The 27,457-nt window shown below is 34.2% G+C and overlaps 1 pseudogene; it reads left to right on the top strand.

The window, feature by feature from the left end:
• The window catches only part of LOC114166355, a 59,449-nt pseudogene that overhangs the window by 10,218 nt on the left and 21,774 nt on the right, over positions 1 to 27,457 (top strand).

Here is a 27,457-nt window from a genome sequence, read left to right as displayed (position 1 = left end):
TTAATTTTGTTTAGTTATTGTATCTTGTTTTTATTACTAGCATCTCCCTAGAATACTTTGTTCTTGTTTCCAAAATTATCCAACAAATGGATGTATATATATATATATATACATATATATATATATATACATATATGTATATATGTATATATGTATGTATATATGTATATATATATATATGTATATGTATATACATATATATGTATACATACATATATGTATATACATACATATATATATATATATGTATGTATTTATATACATATATGTATATATGTATACATATATATATGTATATATGTATATATATATATGTATATACATACATATATATATATACATACATATATATATATATATATAGATGTATACATATATACATATATATATATATATACATATATACATATATATATGTATGTATATATATATGTATATATGTATATATGTATATACATACATATATATATATACATACATATATATATATATATATATATATATATATATATATATATATATATATCGGATGTATCCAATGAGAAATAATAAGAAGAAAGAAATCATCTCCTTTTAAACTTGAGAATTAATTACAATGATTATAAAGGAGATGAGAAAGTAGTGCTATGGCATCTCCCCTTCAACTAGAGCTTCTAACTTGCTCCACGCTTTTACAATTTATATGGGAGGATTGACTCCAACAGTTGTGTTTGGGATATTTGACACTTCTACTGTAATTGCCCGAAGACTAAACCCTATTTTCTGTATAACATTGTATTCTCTGAATGTACTTTATGAGACATTAACTAGTAAAATACCTTACATTGTTGCATAACTAAATTAGCAGAAACTCAGGGTTATTGATATTTTATATTCTGCTTTGTCTGAACACAAGTAATCCACATCTTCTCTTTGTGGTTATTACTAATCTCAAGCTTAGTGGCTTATTTGGAAATCTGAACAATCTAAACCAAATTTGTTATGCTTTGGTTTAATTTATAAAATATCCGTTATCAAAATTAAAAGAAATTTTACTTTTTATTTACTTTATTTTCCAGATTGCTAGGGTGTTACATCTCTTCTACAGGTTGGTTGTGCAGCCTAACACAGCTAGAGCTCACTCATTTGCAAAAGCATTCCTAGCATGTGGTGGGATAGAAACTCTTCTTGTTCTGCTCCAAAGGGAAGTTAAAGCTGGAGAAAGTGATGCTCTCGAATCGGTGGCAAAGAATCCTGAATTTAAAAAAAATGACAATGATGGTAGCAGTGAAATCGCAGAAACATATCAGGATGATGAAGGTTCTCAATCTGCTGATAGTTGCAGTAATATTGGTCCTAGTTCTCCTGATGTGTATATTGAAGAGATGTCACGTACCTCAGAAACTCCATCTGTCAAGAATTTGGGAGGCATAAGTCTATCCATCAGTGCTGACAGTGCTAGGAAAAATGTTTATAATGCTGATAAAAGTGATGGCATTGTTGTTGGGATTGTTGGTATCTTGGGTGCTTTAATGGTTTCTGGGCATCTGGGGCATGGTTCCCGCTCTGGTCTTGATACAGCAAGCAACCTATTGGGTGTTGGACTGCAAGATGGTGGAAGTACGATGTTTGAAGATAAGGTTTCTTTTCTTTTTTACGCCTTACAAAAGGCATTCCAGGCAGCACCGGGTAGGCTGATGACAAACAATGTCTATATAGCTTTATTGACTGCCTCGGTATGACATACTCTCTCTACCTTATCCCTAGTCCCTAGTCGATGCCAAATGTAGGATACTATTAGTGACAGTTAATTATATACCAGTATAAAAAGGGAAAATATTGTGTTTATTGAAATTGACATGTTTTATTTAGTATAAGCTTATTTTCTTTGGCCATTATAATCTTATAGATTTTCTTTCTTTCTAGGTGTGTAAATGTATGTTATTTCTTTCAATATGAGAAAAAATTATAATTCTTCCAACTCAATTCTGTATGATATAGCTCTTACATTCTTTGCTTTGTATGTGTACTATCCATGTTATTTGCATTGTATGACACTTTGAGATAAAATGTGCAAAATCTATTTAAGATTTTGTTGAAAGAGAGATAGATGCAAGAGATGTTGAAACTGTGTACACGTTACATGATTGCAAGAAATACATAGTAATTGCGATTACTACAGATAATTATAGGGAATTTTATGAGTATACATGATGTGATATGTTTTAATCAGATTCTAATAAATTGATTCTAATTAGATATGCCTATAATGATGTCAAAACTGTGACTCTTATTTTATTGTACAACTTTCGTAAAACTGCATTTTTGGGTGTATGTACCCCTAGCTTAAGGGTTGAGTGTTATAGGACAGTACTTTTCCTACATAAATGTATGTGTGTATATATAATATACATCAACTGAGCACAATAAACCACTGCTTTTATTATCACATCTTAATTCAAGTTGGCATCAAGAGACCCTACCTTAAAGCCAGTTTTGTGAGGTTAGGTTAAGCTTAAAATCCACTTTCTAAGATAGTATGAGAGCTTATCCTAGAAAGTTTTGTTGGGTCTATTTATTCACTTGCTTTTGGATCGCTATAAGACTACCCATAAATATTTATATCCAGTCCTTGGTGAGAGTAGATTGATTAGAGATATGATCAAATTATAATTTATAAATAGGTGTAAACTTCAACTTGCTAGCCAGTTTTGTGAAACTGAGTTAGACTCGTGAAAAATTTTGTAGGCTGTAAGCAATAATTAAGAAATTATTTTTCTTGATACAAAAAAGAAACAATAATTGCTATTTAATGAAAAATAAGATCCAAATAAAAGGAAATAAGTCTCCTGAAATAAAGGAAACAAATCTCCATAACTAAAGACTAAACAAATCTACCAAATAAACTCCAAATCCCAATCCCTTAAGTTTAGGAATTTCTTGCAAACAAATATATATTTATTATTTAGCCAATTTGTATTTATTGTATAGTAAATGTGCAATATTTACAGTCATATTTCAACATGCCGTCTCAAGTTGAGGAATAAATATCCTCCATTTTCAGCTTGGTTATGAGATTATTGAAGTATAAGGATTGCATCCTTTTGTCAGCACATCACATGTTGGTTGGACGGAATGTCTGACATGCATTCGAAACTTTCTTCTAATTTTCCCTTAATGATGTGTTTATCTATTTCAGCATGTTTTGTCCTATTATTCTGAATGGGATATGTGCAATGTCTATTGCTAACTCATTATAATATTAGAGCTTCACGGGTCCCTCCAAATTAACCTTCAAGTCATCTAAGATAATTTTTAGTCATAATAACTCACATAGCCCTTGTGCAATGGACCTGAACTTGCATAATCTGCATTAGGGTAGGCTTCAAGAATTAGTCTTCCATTTTTTTGAACAATATTTGTTTTCCCACGATGCTCTTGAAGTAATATAGAATTATTTAAGCAGCTTGAAGATGAGATTCCTTCAGTCCATGCATAAATTGGTTGATGAAACTCACTGAATGAACAATGTTTGGCCGTGAGTCAGATATATGAATCTTCCAATCGGTCTCTAATACATCTTTTTGTCCACTATTGGTTTGTCTTCAGCCTTACATAACTTATGATTAAGATCTATTGGTTTGCACCCACTTTTTCAAGTTTCTACCAACAAAGCAGTTATATATTTTTGCTATATATGAAAATTCCTTGGTTAGAGTAGGCTACTTCAACCCTTAGAAAATATATCAATCTTTCTAGCTCTTTTTGTTCAAACTCTTGGACTTGTCTCTGTTTCAATTCATTCTCTTTTTAATCATTTCCCGTTGCTATAATATAATCAACATAAACTACAAGGATTGTTACCTCCTGTTTTCCTCAATGTTTAGTAAAGAAAGTGTGATCTCCTTGACTTTGTAGCGCAATCCCCTCATAGCTTTTGTGAATCTTCCGAATCAAGCTCTAAGGGATTGTTCCAGTCCATAAAGAGCCTTTTGAGTCTGCACACCTTATTTTTTGTCTCCTTCAAACCTAGGTCAACTATTCATGTAGAATTTTGCTTTGAGGTTTCCATGGAGAAATGTATTTTAAACATCATATTATAGAAGGTTCCAATCAATGTGGGAAGGTATGGTAAAACAAAAAAAATCCTTACTGTATTCATTTTAGCAATTGGTGCAAGAGTGTCTTGGTAGTCTATTCCATAAGCTCGAGTTATCCCTTGGCAAACTATCTCATTTTGTACCTTTCAATATACCCACCAGCCTTATATTTTACTGTGATTATGCATTTGCTGCCAGAAATATTCTTTTGTTTGGGTTTGCCAACAATTTCCCAAGTATTATATTTTTCCAATCCATCAATCTCCACTTTCATGACATCTTTCCATTCTTTCTTTGTCAAAGTCTCAGTATCATGTTAGGGACAACAATAGAATTCAAACTAACAGTGCATCTTTTATGGTTAACTGATAATTTGTGTAGAGGATAGAAAGTTTGTTGTGTAGTTTCTAGTACCTTTCTGATGGCTATGAGAAGATCAATGTCATTTAGAGAGTTTAAAGTGTTCCCATCATCTGGTTCAAGTCTATCTATAGTTTTAGGTTCAAAACTTGGATTGAATTCATGAACATGTCACATGTATGGAATGCCTTTCATTCTTGTGTAGACATTGTTGAATCTTGGAAAATTGTTGATCCAGTATTTTCTAGTTGCAGTTCAGTGGCATTAGTGATATTATTAGTTTTAGCTTCTAATTCTGCCCTAGAGTTAATTTGCTGAGCCGTAGGTTCATTTTTGGAGGTTTCAATTAGAGCATATGACAGAGCAAAGGGTTGAAGGTGGTCATCAAAATCTTTTGAAAGAAATTCTTCGCAGCCAACATTGGAGAAAAAAAAAAGTCAATGAAGGTGATATCATTGCAGATATACAATTATTTAGATGAAGGGTTATAACACTTGTAACCTTTTGGAGTTACTGAATAACCAAGATAGACGCATCTAATAGCCTGCGGATAAAGTTTGTCCCTATTTTGGTTGTGGATGTGTACAAGAGCTGTGCAACCAAATATTCTAGAAATAAGGCCATCAGAGATCTTTGAGTGAGAGAAATATTGTTTAGGGTTTCAAGTGGACTTTTGTATTCTAGGATGTGTGAGGAAAACCTATTTATCATATATGCAGCAGTGAGGACAACTTCTCCCTATTAATATTTTGGAACTTTCTTCTGAAAGAGAAGTGCTTAAGAAAGTGCCTATTTTTCCTCTATATCACTCCATTTTGCTGGGAGTATAGACACATGAAGAATCATGATTGATCCTTTGTATTGAAAATAAGTATACGCAGTTTTGTTGAAATAATCCCTAGCATTGTTGGACCTAAATCTTTTTGTGTTGGCCTCAAATTAATGTTGAGTCGTTGAATGAAAGATGGAAATAACAATAGCCACGTCATATTTTTGTGTAAGTAAATGGAGCAAAACAACTCTTGTGCAAATAAAGACTACGAACCAACGGAACCAAGAGATACTAGTTATAGTATAGATTGTGCCCATATACCACTACAGATTAATTGGAAAGGTTGTGTACTTCTATTGTTGCTAATGCGAATAGATACACTCTTTCGTGTTTATCAAATTCACAAGCCTCACGGTGCAGTAAAGAAATCCCAAACCCTTATATTTAGGGGTTTCTTATAAACAAATCTATATTTATTATACAGTAAATGTGTTGTATTTATATCCATATTTCAACAAGACTTAAAATTCACTTTTTAGGAATAGGCTAAGTTTTGTCTTTTCTCATTATAGAGGAAGCATATTAATTGGAATAAGAAGGTAATACTCAATTATAAATGAAAATTTCCGTCTTATATTGTTAAAACATTAATACACCAAAGCCTTGAAGCCACATTGGATATCTATTTAAGATACTCACGTTTTCATTTGCCACGTTTTTTCTGCTCTTTTTTATTTCAGATAAATGCCTCTTCGACAGAGAATGGGCTGGATTTCAATGATTCTAGTCATCGCTTTGAGCATTCACAACTGCTAATAGCGCTTTTGCATTCCCTTCCATTTGCACCCAGGCCTTTGCAGAGCATAGCACTACAGGTAATGGCTTAACACTTTTTTTCACAATGTTCTTTTCTAATGTTAGTGTCTTCTTTTCTAATGTTCTTGATTTATGCATTTGATTTTCTTATAGCAATTTACTTATTGAAATACTTGCTTAATTTAGGAATTTTAGTTTCTTGTTAGACGCTTATTTTTTTTTTTTTGGATGTTCTAAGGGAATGTCACCAATATTTTAAGATCAACAAGATTGTGGTGCAACAAAAATAATTTCTTTACTTCCATAAGAGACTAGCTAAGTCTGATAATAAGATTAAAACTAATAAAAAGAAAGTGATAGGCTCAACTAGGTTCTATTTAAACAACAAGAGGAATTGAATCCAGAAAAACAAAAGACAATCTACCTCTTGGAGTTTATTATTGAGTGTGTTAACCTAGATTTCAAAGCACCTTTTCTCTCCTACAAAAAAACACGAACAATTTACCCCCTGTTTATATTGTTTAGTAACTAATTCTGTAACGTGACCTATCTCTCTCTTTTCCAAAGAAGTGTATGTGCCACCTCAAGAAGATGCCTATTTTTTCTTTCAGCAATGCTATTTTGTTGTGGTATATTAACACAAGTAAATTCATGAGCAATACTATTTTTGGAAAGAAATTTAGACATGTCATGTGTAACACCTCAATTTGGAATGTCACGGAAAGTTATAAAATGAACACGTTTAGCGGAAAATGATTATCGTTGAAACCGTACTTAAGCAAAAATTTCAAATTTAGTTATAAGATTTTGTAGTTTAAAACTTTAATTGTCTAAAAATTTTCATCCATCCTCTCGTCAATCTACTCCACACCAGAAGCATCAGAATATCACCTGCTCCCGTCTAATACACACGTGATACGATCATCACACACACAACAAATACACAAACAAACAAATAGGGCTAAGCTAACCACAAATAACAATATATAAACGAAATTTAGCAAAATAAGACATTTCAAATAATACTCAACATCACATCCAGCTAAAATACTTAAACATAGTAATCACAACCAAGCTTTGGTTTTCAGCCACCTTTTAACCACCACATCATCTAGTTTTTAGAACCAAACGGTTCGAGTCGTCCTGCCATCGCAGCACCTGACCTATCTCCCTTATTCCTCAAGAACTTACGAGTAACAACTTTGATGCATCGCACACCGAACACTATACTTAGCAACGAGCCGGAACTAAGACAAAACATCTTTGCTTTCCCCACTGCCTCGCACAGGCGATAAAGTACAACATTCAGACTAATCATCTTCCATTGTATCACACAGGCGAAGAGAATCTCTTTCCACTGCTCCACACAGGCGAAAGAGTCATCATTGAGTCTCTAGGTACAATGGAAAACCTCACAAAAATTAACTCCACCAAGATTTTTCAAGCAATGAAAAACAATCACAACATGCAACACATGAGAGCTAAAGATTTCCAACAAAACTACGGCCAAGTCTAAATACCCTTTGAGATCACTCTCGCTGGCAGGAGTGAAAACCAAACCACACACGTGTCCAACAAGAATACCGACCCGCGTTTGTCTAGCAAAAGAAATCAACTCTACTCCCCTCTAATATCCTACAATCTTAGGTAAAGCAAGAAATAAAACCTCTTGGTAGCACCTATGCATTGGCTTAAAGCAACCAACGAAATTCATGAACACATAGAAGGAACCCCACTAACGAAACTTCGGAAAATAAAGTGGAGAACGTAACTACCACCCAATCAGATGATGGTTGCATGAATTACTGGAGCAAAAACCGTATGCATGGGCACGGCATCATGTTCTAAGTTGCACTAAAAAGGCCTTGCATGGTTGTTCTATCAAAAGTTAGAGGTGTAATAAACACTAAGCTAAAATTGGCTATCCTTTACATGTGCATGCACCCAAAAGCTAAGGAAAGAGAAAATGAATTTATGTGTGGGCCCATGTCTTCTACCAATCAACTAGCATGTGCTATGAAAGAGACAAAGCTATTTCTAAACTAGCAATGAAGGACCTGACGTGATGGCAAAGAAAAGACCAAAGGAAGTGTGTAAAGCTACACCCAAAAATCATAAAGAAAGCAAGCATAAATATACGTGGGGTCCATGGTCTTTAAGCACCTAAACATGTATTAAGGGATAACGAAAGATGGAAGAAAAGGGTACTGCTCCTAAAAGCTTAAAGGGAAAGATAAAACTTTGCACGTGTGCCCATGTTCTTCCACCCATCAATTAAACATGTGATAGTAATTTTAAAGAGCACAAAACTGCATGCATTGTAATATGTAAAGGAAAGAACCCCCAATCCACCTAACCGTAAACATGCAAAACCAAGAACACATGCAAAAGTTGCCCAAAATGTAAAGAATGATGACAAAATGTATGTGATAATTAAGATGATAATTAAAATAAATAAAATAATGGCTTAAATCAATAAATTAATTTTTCCATGTGTGATAATTAAATTAAATAATTAAATAAAATAAAATAAAATAACAGCTTAAATCACTTACTAAATATCAACAACTTTTCTTTATATCTTCACTCGATTACTCTAAGTTTTTCCCGGGTCTTACATCATGATAGACATATTCTTTCTTATCATTAGCACATAAAGTTTTAATTTACTTTCCAAATTGTGTTTTTATTGTATGAAAAAATTTGTCAAATTAAGTAGAAACTTTAGATTTTTCTTTCATGAGAAAAATCTACGTAACATGACATGCTTAAGTAAATAATAGGGATTCCTTAGTGCTGAGAACTTTTTCACCTAAATTATCCCAAACAAACTGTACTAACCCCCTTTACTAATGTAGTATAAGGATCAACTTAGGTCAGTCCAAGGAGAGCTATTGCAGTGAGTTCATGGACTTGTTGAAAGACAGATTTTTGGGGGGTTTTCAGAAGTAAGAACATAAAGTAGTAACTAAAGGCTAGAATAATTAAAAAGCAGTTAAGATCATGACATACAGGCTATGAAACTAGAAAACAAAAATGCAGCTAAACCAGAACTGTGAGATGAGGTGTGTAATACCAAAAGGAAGATGCAATGGAAATTTGAAAATAAAACAGCTAAGAGATAAAAACAAGTACTATGGAGTCAATTGAATGAAAGCATAATTGCAATATCAAAAAAGAATTTAACCAAAAAGAGAAATGTGTAATAGAGGATAAAATAGGTACAACTTTCACTAAAACTGAGAAAATGAAAATGCAAGATTGGAATGTAAAGTGAAGGACATGAAATGCATGATCAAACTATAGAGTAAAAATAGATATCAAAAGAAAAAATTCAACAGAATAGCAAGTGCTCCAACCTAGTGCTGAAAAAGATGAAAAAGGCAACACATAGCATAGTAAAACAGTGCAGAACCAGTGGCTGAAATAGTAGTTCAGAAAATCAGAGATTAACACTGGATTGGAGTTCATTGTGCAAAGTCAACCATTGATCTCAGCACTAGTAGATAAAACACACGCAAAACCAGAATCTAGCATTAAAAATGGACAAACGCCCCAGGAAAACTAATATCATCTTAATCACTAAAATTAGGTGGAAGAGCAAAAAAGTCATAGGAAATGGAACAGTGAAAAGAAGAGCTTAAAACATATGGAGAATCAAAAACTAACAAGAAATCAAGACTACAACATTGTGTTTTCTCCTCTCCCCACTCAGAAAATTGAAGCAACTCTCTCTCTCTCTCTCTCTCGCTATTACATTCCTCCTCCCAGGTATATTTTCATTAAAAGCTAAACAGAAAACATCCCTAACAAAAATATGGAAGGTGCTAAAAAGTTGCTCCACATCTGCCAAAAAGCTTCTTTTTGTGAGTGTGTGCTGCTGCCAATTCAGAATTGGTTTCTGTGTTATCTGCTGATATAGCATGTGGATGGTTACATTTCCCTTGCTCAACCTCATTTGGGCCATTCCATGTGCACATTAGATGTAGAGGGGATTTGCTCCAAAGCTTTGCTAAATGCACAGATTTTGAAAGAAAAGCTTAAGCTATTTCTGCGCTTGTAATCTGCTGTGATCTTCAAATTAGAGCCCTTTGAGTCTAGAATCCAATGCAGAAAAGAATCAACTCAATTGGACTCTTGTAGAGAAAGTTATAAGCAAAACAAATAACAAAGGTTAGGGGTGAAAATCCTGCATTTTTCTGCTGCGTTGAGCGCCAACGAAACAGGGAGTACCCCTTCACAGCTGTTCTTGGTGATAATAAAATGGTGCTGAGCAGTACCATTACAAATAGCATGTTTTAAAAACGTGTCGGGCGCGAATAAATGGTGCTAGGCAGTGCTACAACTCCTAAACTTCCTAAAAATTGATAAACCAAGCTAAAAAAATGAAAGATAAAAGAAATATAAATCCTAATTGGATGTAATAAGCCTTAATATGAGAATATAGAAATTGAGTTATCACTTAGCCTCTTCTTAATTAAAACAGAGCAATAAGAAAAAAAAAAAAGCTCTGACAGTGGTAGCAGTGACGATAGTAACAATTCTGACAATGGCAATGGTGGAAGATCCAGCAACAACTCAGGCAAAAGGTCTGACAACAACTCTAGCAAAATCTTTGACTAAGCTCTGGTTAAAGCTTCGGCGATGGTCCAACAACATGTCCGACAAGGGTTTGGTGACATCTTTGGTGGATGACAAACGGGGTGAGTCAGCGGTGACAAAACCATGTGTTAGGTGCACTTTAGGAAATCCTAATATTTGAAGGAAATGGGTACACTTCAAGCAATCCTAAAAGAAATCATAACTAAGACGGTAAAGAGTAAATATGAAAGTATGGCTCCCAAGATCAAGAGCTCTAAATCTAACTTCAAAAGATTAATATAAAAGAAAGAAGATCAATGTAGTTAGCATTTATTCAAATTGATTCATGTGAAATTGTATATCAACCTTTATGTACAGAGAACTCTAACCCTAAAGTAACAATTATAAAGAGATCTCTAGAATCTTCTAACAACTATTAGCTTCCAGTTGCACACTTAATATTCTACCAACAACTTCCGGTAATGCATTAATATCTTACTAGCAACAAATTCTAAGGAAACAAACCGCTGTAATTATGGGATTGTTTTTAAATACATAATCCTAGTTTTAATAGCAAGATACACATATAATAAATATTAAAAATATAGCAAGGATAAAATACAGAACTTCCTAACATACATAATGAGTAGCATGATTTTGAAAGTTACCAAACATTGTTTTTAGGGCTTCCATTCCTGCCTGATAATTTCCAATGACAATTATATGATCTGAAATAGACAGTATATCCCCTTGAAGCCAAATGCTCAATAAATAGTATATGGTCACTAGGTGATTGTTTCAATTCATAGAGCGAGAAATCATGCTTTAGTAGACTTCCTTAGTTTTCAATCCATAGTTCATTGAAAACATAGATAAAAAGATTTAAGCTATGTTGGTTATATCTCACATTTAAGTCTATAGTCTCTCCATTTCTTCTGGTCTTATGAGCAAAGTATTGCCTTTTGGCATGTATTGGCTTTAAGTACATAGTTAAGTATTGCAGTGCATGCACTTGCCACTGCCATACATACAGAAAGTCTGTTTATGGAATTGAGTCCGATGAAGAGTTCCAGCAGTGCATGTACTTCCTAATTGAGAACTTGTTTCTGACCCTCTAGTTTTAAGCTCCCTGTTTATGTATGATTTCAGGATCTTCAATTTTTGGCTTGCAGTCATCCAGAAAATAAAGGGATTCTGACAAATATGGAGGAATGGCCTGAATGGATTCTTGAGGTCCTAATCTCAAACTATGAGGTAATAATTTATGAAGCTCTTAACTTTGCCTTTCTTTACTATCACTTCATTTTTCTTCAATAAAATTTAACAGACACTTATGTCTCCCGTTCAAAATCTCGAGAAAAAAGTTAACATATGGATTATTGCGAGGTCATGTGTCATTATCATAACATTGTGGCTCGAAAACAATGTTTGAAGCAAATAATTCACAAGGGTCTTTATGAATCGATTGTGGTGTTAATAAATTTGATTTTAAATGGTTTAAGTCTCAAAATTCATTTAAAAATGTTTTTTCTTTGAGTAGAAAAAACCTGATTTAATTTATAAATTTTGAAAAATATTATCGGGTTGTATTAGAAACCTTATATATGATCCTAAGCCGGGATTGAGATTTTACCTTTTGGATTGTTTTCATTGAAACTTATCTACCTTGGAATGTGGTGGAGGTTGTACTTTTCAGGATGGTCCAGAGTCCAGAGAGAGAAAGAGGAACGGAAGAGGAACATCTGAGAGAGAGAGGAAGAGAGGGAAAAATCTGATTTTAGATAGAGAATACAAGATCATGGAACTCTATAGAGCTTGAACCCTAAAGAGCATGCCCATTTGACATTCGTCTGTTAGTTAAAGCAGAAATAATATAACAACTAAAAATGCTACAGCTACTGAAAACACAGCATAATGAACTGCACTAGGTTTATACTACTCTAATACAACAAGGGTGCAAGAGGGCTATGTTTTCAAATTAGCGTGGTTTGAAAATAAATTGATTTGTATACATGTCAACTTGTGTAATGTTATTATTTATGCTGCATGTTTTTTTTTTTTTTTGATTGAACAGTTGGGTCCCGGCAAATCATCTGATTCGACAAGCCTTGGGGACATAGAGGACATAATATATAAATTCCTTGTTATAATGCTAGAACGTTCAATGCGCCAAAAGGACGGATGGAAGGTTTATTTGCATTATATTCGGCTACTGCCTGATCATGCCATAGTTTATTTTTTAATATTTTTATATTAATTCTTTGTTTCTTTGGTTGGAGTTCTAATTAATGAATGTTGTAATTTTAGATGAGACTTGACGTATAGTGCAAATAATTTTTGGTTTACTCGAATTTCATTGGTTTGTTCATAGCGCCTAATGTGTTATTTGATCACTTGGTGATCTAAGGTTTGGTTATATTGAGTTACGTATCACATACAAAAGATGTCCTTTCTTCTTATTTTTCTATTTTGCGTTTATATATATATATATATATATATATATATATATATATATATATATTTGAAGTAAATTTAGTTCGGCAGCAAAAGAAGGGGTTCTTGGTGCCATGATGTTTTGAACTCTGAAACCAATAAGAGTTTGTAGCCAAAGTGTCAAGTAAAATAAAACAGGACTGTCTTCTTTGCCCATCTTGATTTCTATTTTTATCAGGTTCATTCATTCTACTTCCTGTTGCTTAATTTTTGTAGGATATTGAAGCAACAATTCATTGTGCAGAATGGCTTTCAATTATTGGTGGATCTAGCACAGGAGAACAGCGAATTAGGTAAGTTTGTATCCATCAGGAGCTCGTTAAGTTTCTTTCTTCTATTACTTTATTCAGCTCCATCATGATAGTCTGTTCCTTTACTTGATGTTGTTTGACATTGGCAATATTTTGTAGAAGTATCCAAAAAGCTAATTAGCTCATTGGATTTGATAAAATTATCTGTTGACACAAATGATAAATATGAACATGTTTATATGATATTTTTATATAAATTTTATTTTTATTTTATTGACAAAATATATTTTGAGATAATTATAATTTTAGTTTTTGATTAATTTTAAACTCTTGTAAGGTTTTTATTTGTAGAGAGATTATTTCAATTATTTATTTAGTTTCAATTACCATTTTTTTTTGACATATTATGAATTTTACTATTAATTTTATATTATTTCTTCATATTTTTCCAACCAAATTTAAAATAAAATCAATTAGCATACACTTAAGTGGATGCCCTATTTTCCGTTATGTTGACTGTGATAGTTAAAATGTCTTGAAATAGAATTCTAAAATATCGTGATATACAGAGGGATCACAAGCCTTGGGAGTGACTGCTTTTCTATAAATTTTCAGGGGAAAATTTTCATTGCTATTAAATTATCCTATTTCATTGTTTCCAGTAAAATAAAAATTATATTTTCTTAAAGGTCCTCGATTTGGAATTGAAATACAACATATCATTGTTATATATGTGCCAGGTTGTGAAGCCAGTCCCAAGGTTAACTGAATTAAAGATATTCTCGATCTTTTGAAAATTGTAAGTTTCACTGAAGTTTAAATATTTAATAAAATACGCAGTCACTCCCAGATCTGCTCCACATTGATTGACAGGGAACTAAATGAGCAACAAATGATGTCTGAAAGACAGGCATGAATAATAGATTAGTGGCATTCTTGATAATGGATGAGCAGTTCTTTGATAACACTGATCTATGCTATTATTCTGCTGATATGTACTCTATTTTCTCGTTCTTTTCTGACATTTCCTTCTCTGAATTCAATGCCATAATCCTAGTCTAGCTTTGTGGAAAAATATTATGAAGAATTTTAGGCATATCTTTCACAGGATCTTTCTATACTATCTTATATTTCCCTTGTCTTGATGAAAAGTTTACACTGAAGAGATGCTCTTTTTACCTTGGTATACTGGTTTATGTGACCATTCTTCCTTGGTTCATGTATTGAAGGCGTGAAGAGTCATTACCTACATTTAAGAGAAGACTCTTTGGTGGCTTGCTGGACTTCGCTTCTAGTGAGTTGCAGATCCAGGTACATATTCTTCCAACCTTTGTTGATTTTTCTTAATGAACAGTTTCATTTTTCCCATTACAAGATATTTTGTCCTTTTCATCTTCTGACGTTTTTTCCCTACTAGTTAATTTTGGTTATTAATGTGTATGCTCATCTAGAAAACAATTTCTCAACTACTTACAGAAATGTGTGAATGTATAAAAACACGCACAAATGCAATTATATATATATTGTTTTTGTTGAAAAGAGTGGAAGGAAAACAGAAATAACGTCTACATTCAGGCTTTCCTTACTGCAGACTCAAATTATTGCTATGGCTGCTGCTGGTGTTGCTTCCGAGGGTTTGTCTCCGGATGCTGCCAAGGCAGAGGCTGAGAACGCTACTCAGCTCTCTGTGGCTTTAGTAGAGAATGTCATTGTGATACTAATGCTTGTCGAGGATCATATACGGTCACAAAGCAAGCAGTCATCTTCTTTACGTGCTGCAGATGGCTCTCCATCTCCCCTGTCTCTCTTTTATCCAGTGCATTATAACTTAACATCATCACTCACAAGCTCAGAATTAACAGATGTTAGGGGTGATCGCACATCAGCATCTAGCAACTCTGGGGGAGTCTCTCTTGATGTATGCATACAGTAATTTAAAAGTAGAAGTGCATGCATGCTATGTGTCATAAATGCATTAGTTTGCATTTTCTCTCCATTGTTGTTTTTATCATTCCTTCAAAATTCTTGCAATGGTTGCATAGCATCCTGTTTTTTATAAGCCTTTTCTAAAATCAATAATTTTATACATCACTTTTTAAAGTTTCAATTTCTGTTTTTTATTTTTTTATTTTTGCAATGCTTTATCTGTTTCTCCATAAATATCCATCTTTTGGTCTTATAGAGAATTTGAACAGAGAAAAGAAAAGGAAAGACTGAAGAAGAACAGAATATTTTTATTAACTGTTTTTCACAATAGAATGTTATGTACAAGTAGTATTTATAGACGTACATTGCTTCTTGCTGTTATAAACTGACAGCTGTACAATGAAAAGGAAGACATACAAAGAAAGAAACCTGCAGCTGTACATGTTTGACTATTTATGCAAGTTGACCATAATATGTACACTATGAGGCCCCCTCAAACTCAAGGATAAGATTTTTCAAAAGCAAATGTCTTCATATTTAGTTTGCTGTGAAGAAACACCAATCAAGTTGTAGACAATGGCATAATTAAAACATCAGTCCACTAATCAAGAGTAGGAATAGGATAAACTAGGAGTTGCTTTGCCAAAATCTTTTCTTGTGCAAGGAAGACATCAATCTCCATATGTTTAGTTCAATTGTGAAAAATTGGATTATGAGTGATAGCCACGTTGCAACAACTTTTATTGGGCTTACTGGAGTGTACAACAACTTGTTTTTTGGACCACGAAGATATTAGATTAGGACCAAAAAATGGCTGCCCCTAAAGTAGATCTTCGATCATCTATATTTGTTGCCCAGTCAACATCACCATAGGCTTTTAGGCTTAAAGAGCAGTTAAGCGATGCAGGTTGAAAATGCAAACCAGGAATTATTATACCCTTAAGATATCTCAGTATGTGCTTCATAATGATCCAGTGAGACTCAAGAGGTTTAGTCATGAATTGACAGACTATGTTCACTGCATAACTAATCTTTGGTCTAGTAAGAGTAGCATGAAGAGCACCCACAACTGAACAATACAAAGTAGGATTAGAGAACAAATTAGCTCCATGTTTAGATATCTAGGAATTATTAACCACAGGGGAAGAAACAGAATGAGCTTCTGTCGTGTGTATCTTATGAAGCAAATATTGGATGTACTTGATTTGATTCATTAGAATAGACTTGTCAGGTAAGTTGTCTCGGTTGTTTCCAAGGTAAAGTAGCATGAAGTTTGGACCTAATGTCTTGAATCAGTTCAGCAGAGCTACCATTTATTATAATATCATCCACATAAACCAGAAAACAAACAACTGCAACTGTTTTTTGTATACTATTGAATATAGTGAAAATGAGTTTTTTTAGATTAATCTCCCTCTCGTGCAAAACTACACATAGGGTAATGTATTTATAATAAAGGAGACATGGGCTAAGCCCAATATAAAAGATAAAAATAATAAGAAACTAAAGATAAAAGATAAAGATAAGACATCTAATATATCTAACACTCCCCTTCAAGTTAGTGCATACAAATCATATGTACCAAGCTTGTTACAAATATAATCAATTCTCGGTCCCCATAAAAAGACTTACTTAAAATATATGGTAACTGATCACTTGAGTTAACAAACTCAGTCTTGATGTCTCCAGATACAATCTTCTCTCAAATGAAATGACAGTTAATCTCAATGTATTTGGTTTTGTCATGAAGACTGCATTAGAACTAATATGAAGAACAACTTGGTTGTCACATACAAGTGTCATTTGAGTCACATCTCCAAATTGTAACTCTTTAAGTAATTGCTTAAGCCAAACAAGCTAACAAGTGGATGAGGCCATAGTTCTATATTCCGGTTCTGTACTAGATATTGCCACAACACTTTGTTTCTTTCTTTTCCAAGAGATCAAGTTACCACCAATGGAGACACAATATCCAGATGTAGACTTTCTATCAGAAAAGACCCTGCACAATCAGCATCTAAATAACAAACCACTCTTGTATGGTTATTGGAACCATATAACAACCCTTTTCCAACAGATCCTTTTAGGTACTTTAATATCCGAATGACTGCATTCCAATGATCTTCATATTAAGAATTAAGAAATTGGCTTATCACACTGAATCCAAAGGAAATGCCATGATGAGTAACTGTAAGATAATTCAATTTCCAAACTAACCTTCTATATTGCTCAAGATATAACACAAGCTCCCCTTGATATGGTAGAAGTTTAGTATTAGGATTCATGGTTGTGTCAACAGATTTTGAATTCATCAACCCAATTTCCTCCAAAATATCCAATACATATTTCCTTTGAGATATAGCAATACCATCTTTGGATTGTGCAACCTCAATACCCAAGAAGTATCTAAGTGTTCCAAGATCTTTGGTCTAAAACTTGTCACTGCCTGTAAGAACGATGTTATCAACATATACTATCAAGTACATACATCCAACACTCGAGTGATGATAAAGGACTGAATGATCTTATGGGATCTTGAGGGACATTTTTGAGAATTGATGTTATTGACAGGGAGAACCCTGTGAAAAAGGAAAGTAGTTTTCCTTTGGAAGCTTTGGTTTTTACCATGTAAAGGGAATCATACAGTGCAAGACTTTGTCTTTTACTTTGTTTTTGTCTTGTTCTTTCATCGTAGTTTCTAGGTTCCTAACAATTTGGTCCGATATGCCGGATCCGAAGAAAAAGGGAATTTTAGAAAGTATAGTGAGTTCTTTGGGATAGTTTGGCCAGCGAGTAAGGAAGAGTTATGGTGGAGATGAAGACAAAATTCTCTATTAGCAAAGGTATCCTACGGGACATAAAGAAGATTAGAGAACTTCTTCAAGATATCAAGAAAGGAAAGAAGTAAAGATGGTTTTGGATATTGTGAAAGGTAGTTTGCAAGACATGAAGGAAATGAAAGAACTTCTTCAAGACATCAAGAAAGGAAAGAAACTTTCACATGGAGGGGAAAATTCAATCAATCTTGAAAAGAAAAGATAAAAAGATGCCATTGACAGTAAGGGATTTGTCAGGATTACTGATGATGATGTTTTTCGAGAAACAAGTAATGTGTTGCTCCTAGCAGAAGTCTCGCATGATACTGAAAAAAGGATCTAGTTTCCAAATAGATGTGATAGTGGTTTCTGAAAGTACTATGGAGTTTGAAGAGAAAAACAATGAATATGAATGCCAATCACATAATTCTGGAGCAAAAGTAAAATTGGTTTCTGTGACAGAAATTGACACGGTGGTTGAACCACATGATTCAAATGAAGCTGAATTGCAGAAAGATCTGAGTCGTTACTTGGTCTGGAGGAAACTTGTGATGTTTTAGAACTAAAAACTAAAAATAAGGAATGTCTTGGAGGCTACCAAGAAAGGTTTCTTGTGAAGGCATTCACAAAGGTTATTATTGATGTTACTAGCTTTGAAATTATTGATATGGTACATGATAACATTTTTTTGGATGTTGTGGATCAAGGTTTTGATGGTTTGCTTCTTATGACAACCAAGGATGGGGATAAAGAAGATATTAACAAAGATTACATGTCAACAATGTGAACAATGGTGCTTTGGTTAGACTAAAGCATCTAGTTGAACATGATAAAGGAATGACTGACCAAGCACATGGTAAAGGAGAGACTTCGAGAGTGTAGACCGAAGCCAAACCTATAATGTCTAATCCTAAATCCCCCCAAACTTCATATTCAGGACTAATAATATTCAGTGTTCTTGTCTTGTTCAGTAAGAAACTGAGCAGGAATAACTGGATTTATAACAAACGTTACAATTTTGTATCATCCAATTTCTCAGCAAATGATGTTGGACAAGATAATGGAGCAGAGGTAGAAGTCATAACTTCAGCAGCAACAGATTTTGAAAAACGCAAGCTAAGCTGAGAAACGCTTAATGAAAAAGAAACAGAGGAAACCTTAACAAATAATCATTTTGAACAGAACCGATCTCTTGATTAATTACCAGAAAGAAGTCACGAAATACAGTGAAAATTCAAAAACCAAAACAGGAAAGAAGTGCAAGTCAGGTCTCAATCAATTCATCAATCTTAATTTGAATTAACAGATGTAATCAATCTTGAATTGGACTTTGAACAAAATCCCGATTAAAGTCTTAAAATGAACAATTCGTTGAAAATTGAAAAACCGTGAGAGGAAAGAGGTGTGAGCAAGATGTGAATCAATTCATCAATCCCAACTTGAATTAACAAGTGTAACCAATCTCGAACTTGAATTTCGACAAAATCACTGGTTAAATTCTTCAAATCAAAAATTCGGAGCCAAAATTAATCAAAACACAAAAGTCAGCACCAACTTACAAACATTCACGAACTCAGCAGGGAATGAAATGAACAATTCACCAATTGAAACTTAAACAAAATGAAGCGGAAGTAATTGGAAACTTGAACAATGCAGAAATTACTGAGAAATCTGAGCAAAATGGACCGGTGAAGTAAAAGCTTTGATATCATCGTAGAAAATTTGAATAGAGAAAAGAGAGGGTAAAAATGAACAAGAACAAAATATTTTTACTAACTGTTTTTCACAATGAATTCTATGCACAAGAAGTATTTATAGAGATCGATTGCTTGTCATTCGCTATTATAAACTGACCGTTGTACAAGGTAAAAGAACACATATAGTGAAAGAAACCTACAACTGCACAAGTTTGACTATTTATACAAGTTGACTATGATATGTACACTAACATTTGGCAAGGCCCTTAGAATTAAGATATGTTTTGGTTTGTGTTCCATTCCATTCCCTTCCCTACTTCCATTTTATTTGCAGTCTTGTTAATTCAATTTGCAATTGTGCATGTGTTTGCTTCTCTAATGGTGTGACTTGTATTGTCAAAATTTTAGGTACTTTCGGCAATGGCTGATGCAAATGGTCAGATATCTACTGCAGTTATTGAAAAGCTTGCCGCAGCAGCTGCAGCTGATCCATATGAGTCTGTTTCTAGTGCTTTTGTATCATATGGTTCTTGTGCCAAGGATTTAGCAATTGGGTGGAAATATAGAAGCCGTTTGTGGTACGGTGTTGGCCTTCCATCAAATACAACTTCATTTGGTGGTGGAGCGAGTGGATGGGAATTTTGGAAGTCCTTACTGGAAAAAGATGACAATGGCAACTGGGTTGAACTTCCATTGATAAAGAAGTCTGTAGCAATGCTGCAAGCATTGTTGCTAGATGAGTCTGGGCAAGGTGGTGGTCTTGGTATAGGTGGAGGGTCAGGTACTGGGATGGGAGCAATGACTGGGTTATACCAGCTTTTAGACAGTGACCAACCATTCTTGTGCATGCTTCGGATGGTTCTTCTATCGATGAGGGAAGATGATGACGGGATTGACAATGAGATGGGTGAAGGAAGTAATCTGCAGTCAGCACTTTTGTGGAGGTAAAATAACCTATGTAATCATATTACTTCTAGCTCACTTATCCATTTTTAAATGACAAGTTATCATTAACCGGAAAAGTTCCATTAAGGTTGGTTCATTGACATTAGCTTTATTTTCTACTTGGTCACCCAATACATTTTTTATATAAAAAAAATCATGTTAGACATCAGTAGTAAGCTTTAGCATTCCAACTAGGTTGGCACCCTAAAACTTCAAACATCACTTGTCATCACACGAACATCCATAAAAGAATAAAGAAAAAAGATACAAACTAGCAAAAGGAAGCTATATCGAATCTATGCTCAAAAAAGAAACCGACCTAGAAGGCTAACAAAAACTAAATTTTGGAAGCTTAGAACAATTCCTAAAAATTCCAGTGTTTACCACGGATGAACAATCAAACCAAAAGAAGTTCAATTTATTATCCCCTATGTTAGCCATAAGATCACCACATTTATTACCTTCATAGTGCTTAAGATGTGCTTTTTTCATTTCTAATTTGTAATTTTTTATGAAAAATGTGTTGGCAGTAAGAATTAATTATAAAATTACTTTTCTTCATTTCAGAAACAAACAATGCATTGGTATTTAAAGAAAAAATGAAATCCTAATGAAAGGAAATAAATCTCTACGCATAAAAACTATAAATCAGGAGCTAATTTACCAAATAAACTCTTAATCCTGGTCCTTTAATTTCAGGGATTTCTTTCAAATAAATATGTATTTATTACTCAATCAATCTATATTTATTGTATAGAAAATTTGCAATATTTACTAATAGATTTTGAATATACAAAAGAAATAGTGTGACTGTGTAAAATCAATACTTAATGTTAAAAAGTGGACTTTAAGCCTAACTCAACCCTACAAAACCGGTTTGTAATGTGAGGTTTGCACCCACTTATATACTCTAAATTGACCTTATCTCTAGTCGATGTAGGACTTCCAATACTTAACATTAAGTTTCGGAAAGAATAGAATGAAATGAAGTGTTGCAAGACAAAACTTATAGAGAAAAAGAGATAAGTTATGAGGAGTTATGGGTGGTTACAAACTAGTGTAACCTCCGAAAATTACAAAATAAAGAGAAAACAAAAAAATAGAAAAAGAGATAAATTGAATTACAAAACAAGAAAAAACAGACAACAAACAATAATCACATAACAATAATCAAGGTCAGAGATTGGAACAAATGAAATCCATCACTTTCAGTTTGGAACGGAGGAATTAAAAACTAGAAGAAGTTCAGTAGAGGCCAACTTTAATATTGAAACGTGCAATGACATGTTGATTGCGTGATCACTAGGAGATCAAATTAGGCCCAAAAAAATGGTATCACCAGAAGTAGACTTACGGTCACCAACGTCAGTAACCCGATCTACATCACATATGACATCAAGGGTGAAAGGAGTTGAGGAAGCGGCAACACGTACATGAAGACCATAGGAGATGGTGCCTTTGATATAGAGGAGAATTCGTTTGATAGCAATCCAGTGAGAGGCCAGGGAGTGAGTGACCATGTTGAGTGCAAAAAATACAGAGGGATCAAATTTGTGGAGTGGTAACCAAGAGAGATAAGGGTGGACTGGAGCATGTCAAACAGCTGTCAAGGAACATGTTTTAGGCCATAAATTGTTTTGTTCAGGCAACTAACCAACGATTTATCATAACCCTCAAAACAAGGGGTTGACTCGTAAAAAACAGTTTCATCGAGGGACCCATTGAAGAAGGCATTGTTGACATCCAAATGAGAGAGATCCCAGCCATTGTTAACTTGTTAACGCAGGAAATGGGGATGAAAATTAGGGTTTTTTTCACTTTGGGGTAGAATGGGTGTTAAAAAAAAATAGGACTATCTTTTTACTTTGGGGTAGAATGGGTATTAAAAAAAATTAGGGAGGTGCAGAAGAAATAAACGGGTTGGAGGAAATGGCATGCCTATCAATAAACACTCTCCACCCCAGCGGAAGAGGTGTGGGGCGCCGCAGGAAATGGGGATGAAAATTAGGGTTTTTTTTACTTTGGGTAGAATGGGTGTTAAAAAACAATAGGACTATCTTTTTACTTTGGGGTAGAGTGGGTATTAAAAAAAATTAGGGAGGTGCAGAAGAAATAAACGGGCTGGAGGAAGTGGCATGCCTATCAATAAACACTCCCCACGATGCAAGTTATGATTATTATGGGTTTACTTTTTAATTTTGTAGTGAAAAACTAAAATTAGACCATTATATCTAGAAATGGATGAAATTAAGTGGATACTAATACAAGGATATCCTCATATTATTTGTTTAAACTACTTTTAAGTTATATAATTTTGTGAACTAATTGAAATTAGGATGCTATTATATAAATTATTTATTTTTACGTCAAAGTAAACTCTTACGAGTTTACGATTCGAGTTTACTAGGCGCTCACAAGTTTACGTAAACTCGAGTTTGATAACCTTGATCCCAACCGTATGTTAAGGCCACAGCGAGAAAAATTCTAATGGCGACAAATTTGATAATTGGAGAATAGGTTTCTTTAAAATCAAAACCGGGAACCTCAGTAAAGCCTTTGGCAACCAAACGAGCCTTGTACTTGTTGATACTGCTATCAGGGTTTTGCTTCATGTGAAAAACCCATGTGTGTTCATCAATAATAGCCTCTTGTTCAGACTTAATAGCAGTAGCCCAAAGAGGACAAAGGAAGGCATGCAGTTGATCAAATAGCATGCTGTCAGAATGGCATCTCCCCAAAATCGAAGAGGCATATTGTGGTGAAGAAGAGTACGGGCAGTTTCAACCAAGTGTCAATTTTTTCTTTCGGTGACACCATTCTATTGTGGTGTGTGAGAGCAAGATGTTTGATGGAGAATACCCTGTGAACACAGAAAAGATTGAAATTGGGAAGAAATATATTCACGAGCATTGTCAGTGCGTAAAATTTTATTAGATGTGCTAAATTGATTTTGAATTTCGGTCGAGAAACCTTGGAATATAGAAAAAACATCAGAACGATTTTTCATCAAAAATACCCAAATACATCGGGAGAAATCGTCAATGAAAGTAACGAAGTAATAAAAACTCAAAGTAGAACAAACACGACTATGACCCCAAATATCAGAGTGAACTAAAGCAAAAGGTGACAAAGCACTTTTATGAACTCGGGGTACCATAGGTATGACAAGTGTGTTTTCCTAACTAACAAGACTCACATTGAAAAGACGAACTGTGTGAAAGATCGGCGAAACGTGAGGAGGCGCGACTTCGAACGGTGCATGAGGAGCGTCGCTGCTCCGATGCGACGATTCTAGCGGCGTTGAGGTCGCTTGGCCGGGACGATCAGAATCGTGTGGTCGCCAGTCAGAACTAACAATTTGGCGCTTGCGCCGGCAATGGCGGCAGCGACGACAACGGTGACGGAAGAAACGGTGGAGGCAGCGGTTGCTGCGACAGGGGCGACAAAAAAAATATCTTAAGCTCTAGATACCATGTTGAGAATAAAGAAAATAGGGTTTGAGATTAATCTCCCTTGTGTATAAACCACACATCGGGTAATCTATTTATAGTAGAGAGAGATACGATTAAAAAGAACAGAAATTATTAAATTAAAAGGACAACCGAGAATATAAAGCACAAAGTCTAGGGTAAGATTAGAAGAAGGGCGTGTTTGACCAATGCCATGAACTTTTATTTGAGAGCCATTTGCCATGGTAACGGAGGGTAAAGAATCCAAATAAATGAGTTGAGAGAAAAAGGACTTGTTACCAGACATATGATCAGAGGTACCAGAGTCAAGAATCCAAGGTCCAAGGGAGGAGGACTTAGAAATACAGTCTACATAATTACCAGACTGAGCAACAACGGCGACAGTTGTGTAGGCTGCATGGCTGCCTTGTATTGAAGAAACTCATTATAGGCATCAATTGAAATTGAAACATCATCTGATTGTTTTGGAGGATTGACCTGAGGAATATTAATTCTCTTATGTTGTTGTCGTGCCTTTGTATGACATTCTGCCTCAGTATGGCCATAACGTAGACAAAAATTGCAATGAGGGCGTTTATCATGATATCCACAACGACTTGAGTGTGAGCGTTTGGAAGCCATGCGACAAGTACCTGAAAATGTGCTAAAAAGGGGGGCCTGGGCGTGAGGAAGGAGATAGAGGGTGAGCCGGCAAATGGGTCGTGCCGGAATAGTGAGCAAGATGCAAAGGGAGACAAGTGTATGAGATAGACGTGCCAGAACAGTGTCCATTTTTCCTTTGAGCTATCCCATTTTCTTGGGGTGTTTTGACACAAGATGATTCATGAATGATACCCTCTTTACTACAAAAGGAATTAAATTCATGATTGAAACAATCTTTAACATTATCAAATTTAATCCTTTTAGTGCTAACACCAAACTGATTTTTACCACTGAAAAAACTTTGAACAACAGAGCCGACTTCCAATCTTTGTTTTAGAAGGAATACCCATGTAACCCCAGTACTATCATCTATTAAGGTAATGAACCAATGAGCAGCAAATACATTTGGTATATTTGAGGGACCCTACACATGAATCTCCACTAATTGACTTGTAAGGTGAGAATTGCCAAAAGTTTATGAACTCTCTATAAGTTATATCTATAGTTGATGGGAGACTAAAAAATAACCTTGTGATTACAATTGAGGCAAGATTTGAAAAGGTCACAGCAAATGGAAATGGCCGGTTTCATAAGTGAGGTGGCTTTTCAACTCTCTCCTTCACACCTTAGGCTACTAATTTGGAGCGTGGAAATGTAGATGACGCAACAATAGTTCAAGAATAGAGAATAAGACCATTTTGGAATTCAGGCTTAGGACCAAACTCATTCTTACAAAACTAACTTGTATATTGATGATTAACCAAACTTTATAAGCTTTATTCAAGTCATATAGCTAGTTAATGTGAGACTAAGGGTTTGTTTGGACAAACTCCATACGAACTTCTAAAAAGGAAAAATATGAAGAAAAAAATATGAAATGAACTTCTTCATAAATTAAAGTTAGCTTATGCATATGCTAATTTATAAAAACTCTCTCTCATAACTTTTTCATACTTTTATTTTTTTTTTTAATTTGTGCACAAGCTAGTTTTAACTTTTTAATTCTCTCTTCTAGACCCTAAAGCACACCCTCGAGACTACAATTAAGGGACCCCAAAGAGGCCATCACTAACTCAAGCTAGGTGTCACTGCAATTAAGAAAATTTTTCAATAAACAACGATGTTTGGAACTCGTGAAGAGCTGTAAGAGTATTTAATTATGTCATTTGGATTAATAAATGCTCTCTCTACTTTCAAATCCTTAATGAAATAAGGAAGTAATCTCTCCAAGAAATTCTAATTATTCTCTACAGTAAGAATTATCTTATTCTAATGGATTTTGTCTTATCTATCGTAAGTTAATTGTTTCCTTGCTTGATTGACTTTGGAGTCTAGTATTTAGCTTTATTTGTAGTGTAAAAATAAATATTAGTGAATTGTCCATTATATCATCACACAGTGTGACATAATAATGTAATATCCTTCTATTTTGAGTCTATACTATTCTCTGCTGCTTGCTTACCTAAAATCTACAATTTCAACCTGTTAATGCCGTCTTATTTATTTAATTACTTATTCTTATATGACAGTGTTCTCTCACCTATTCTTAACATGCCGATTTCTGATGCTAAGAAACAAAGAGTCTTGGTAGCATGTTGTGTGATTTATTCAGAGGTTAGAATTGACTTCGTTTAACATTTATATTCTTGGTTACTATGTTATCCAGAATATTTATCATTTGTCTTTCTTTTGCCTACAATCGTTGTAGTCACCATAATATACAATATTTGGGTAGGTATACCATGCTGTTGGCATAGACCGAAAGCTTCTTCGTAAAAAGTACGTTGAGGCTGTCATACCACCATTTATTGCTGTCCTAAGGAGATGGCGCCCTCTTTTGGCTGGAATTCATGAACTTGCGGCTGCTGATGGTTTTAACCCTCTTATGGTGGATGATCATGAACTAGCTGCTTATGGGCAGTCAGTTGAGGTAATTCAATTTACTTAGTTTATATGTGTGAATGCATTACGCATACACAATTTTACATGTAAACTACGTTTCTGAAATTATTTTTGAATATGTAAACCTAATCATATACTTATTGTGGTTAGTAGCTTTAGAATCATTGGTACATGAGCTATGGAAATTTATTTGGTACAAAAGACCAGTAGAAGCAGAAATACTTTTTTGGGCTACAAGAGAACGATGATGTACAATAGATAACTTATTAATATAGTATCAAAGCCAAGCACTAGTACCATACAATTTTAGGAGAATAATTTTTTTTCTTCATTCATCAAAATTTTGTAAGAGTTTGTTTACACAGAAATTGCTAAAAAGATTCCAACCACCTGGATTACAAAATAAATACAAAGATAAGAAGAATAAGAAAAAATCAGATTTAAACGAAGTGTGAAAGAAGTGCAGCGTTCCGGATTGGTCATTCTGGAACACTTTTTCCAAATATCCATTCAAAAATGACTGAGTGCAACCAATCCAGAACTCATTTTTAAGGTTCTTGAATGTTGTTCGCCCCACTTGTTCTGGAGGTTTTCTGGAAAAGTAAATCCAGAAAACTACTTTCAATATTCTGGAATGTACTATCCATGAATTGAAAAACACATTCTGAGAACTACAGTTTAAAACACGTTTTTTTTTACATAAATAA

The sequence above is a fragment of the Vigna unguiculata genome, chromosome 10 (assembly GCF_004118075.2).
Source record: "Vigna unguiculata cultivar IT97K-499-35 chromosome 10, ASM411807v1, whole genome shotgun sequence".
Taxonomy (NCBI): Eukaryota; Viridiplantae; Streptophyta; class Magnoliopsida; order Fabales; family Fabaceae; genus Vigna; species Vigna unguiculata.
The sequence above is the reverse complement of the archived record's forward strand: the minus strand, read 5'-3'. Positions and strand labels throughout refer to the sequence as shown.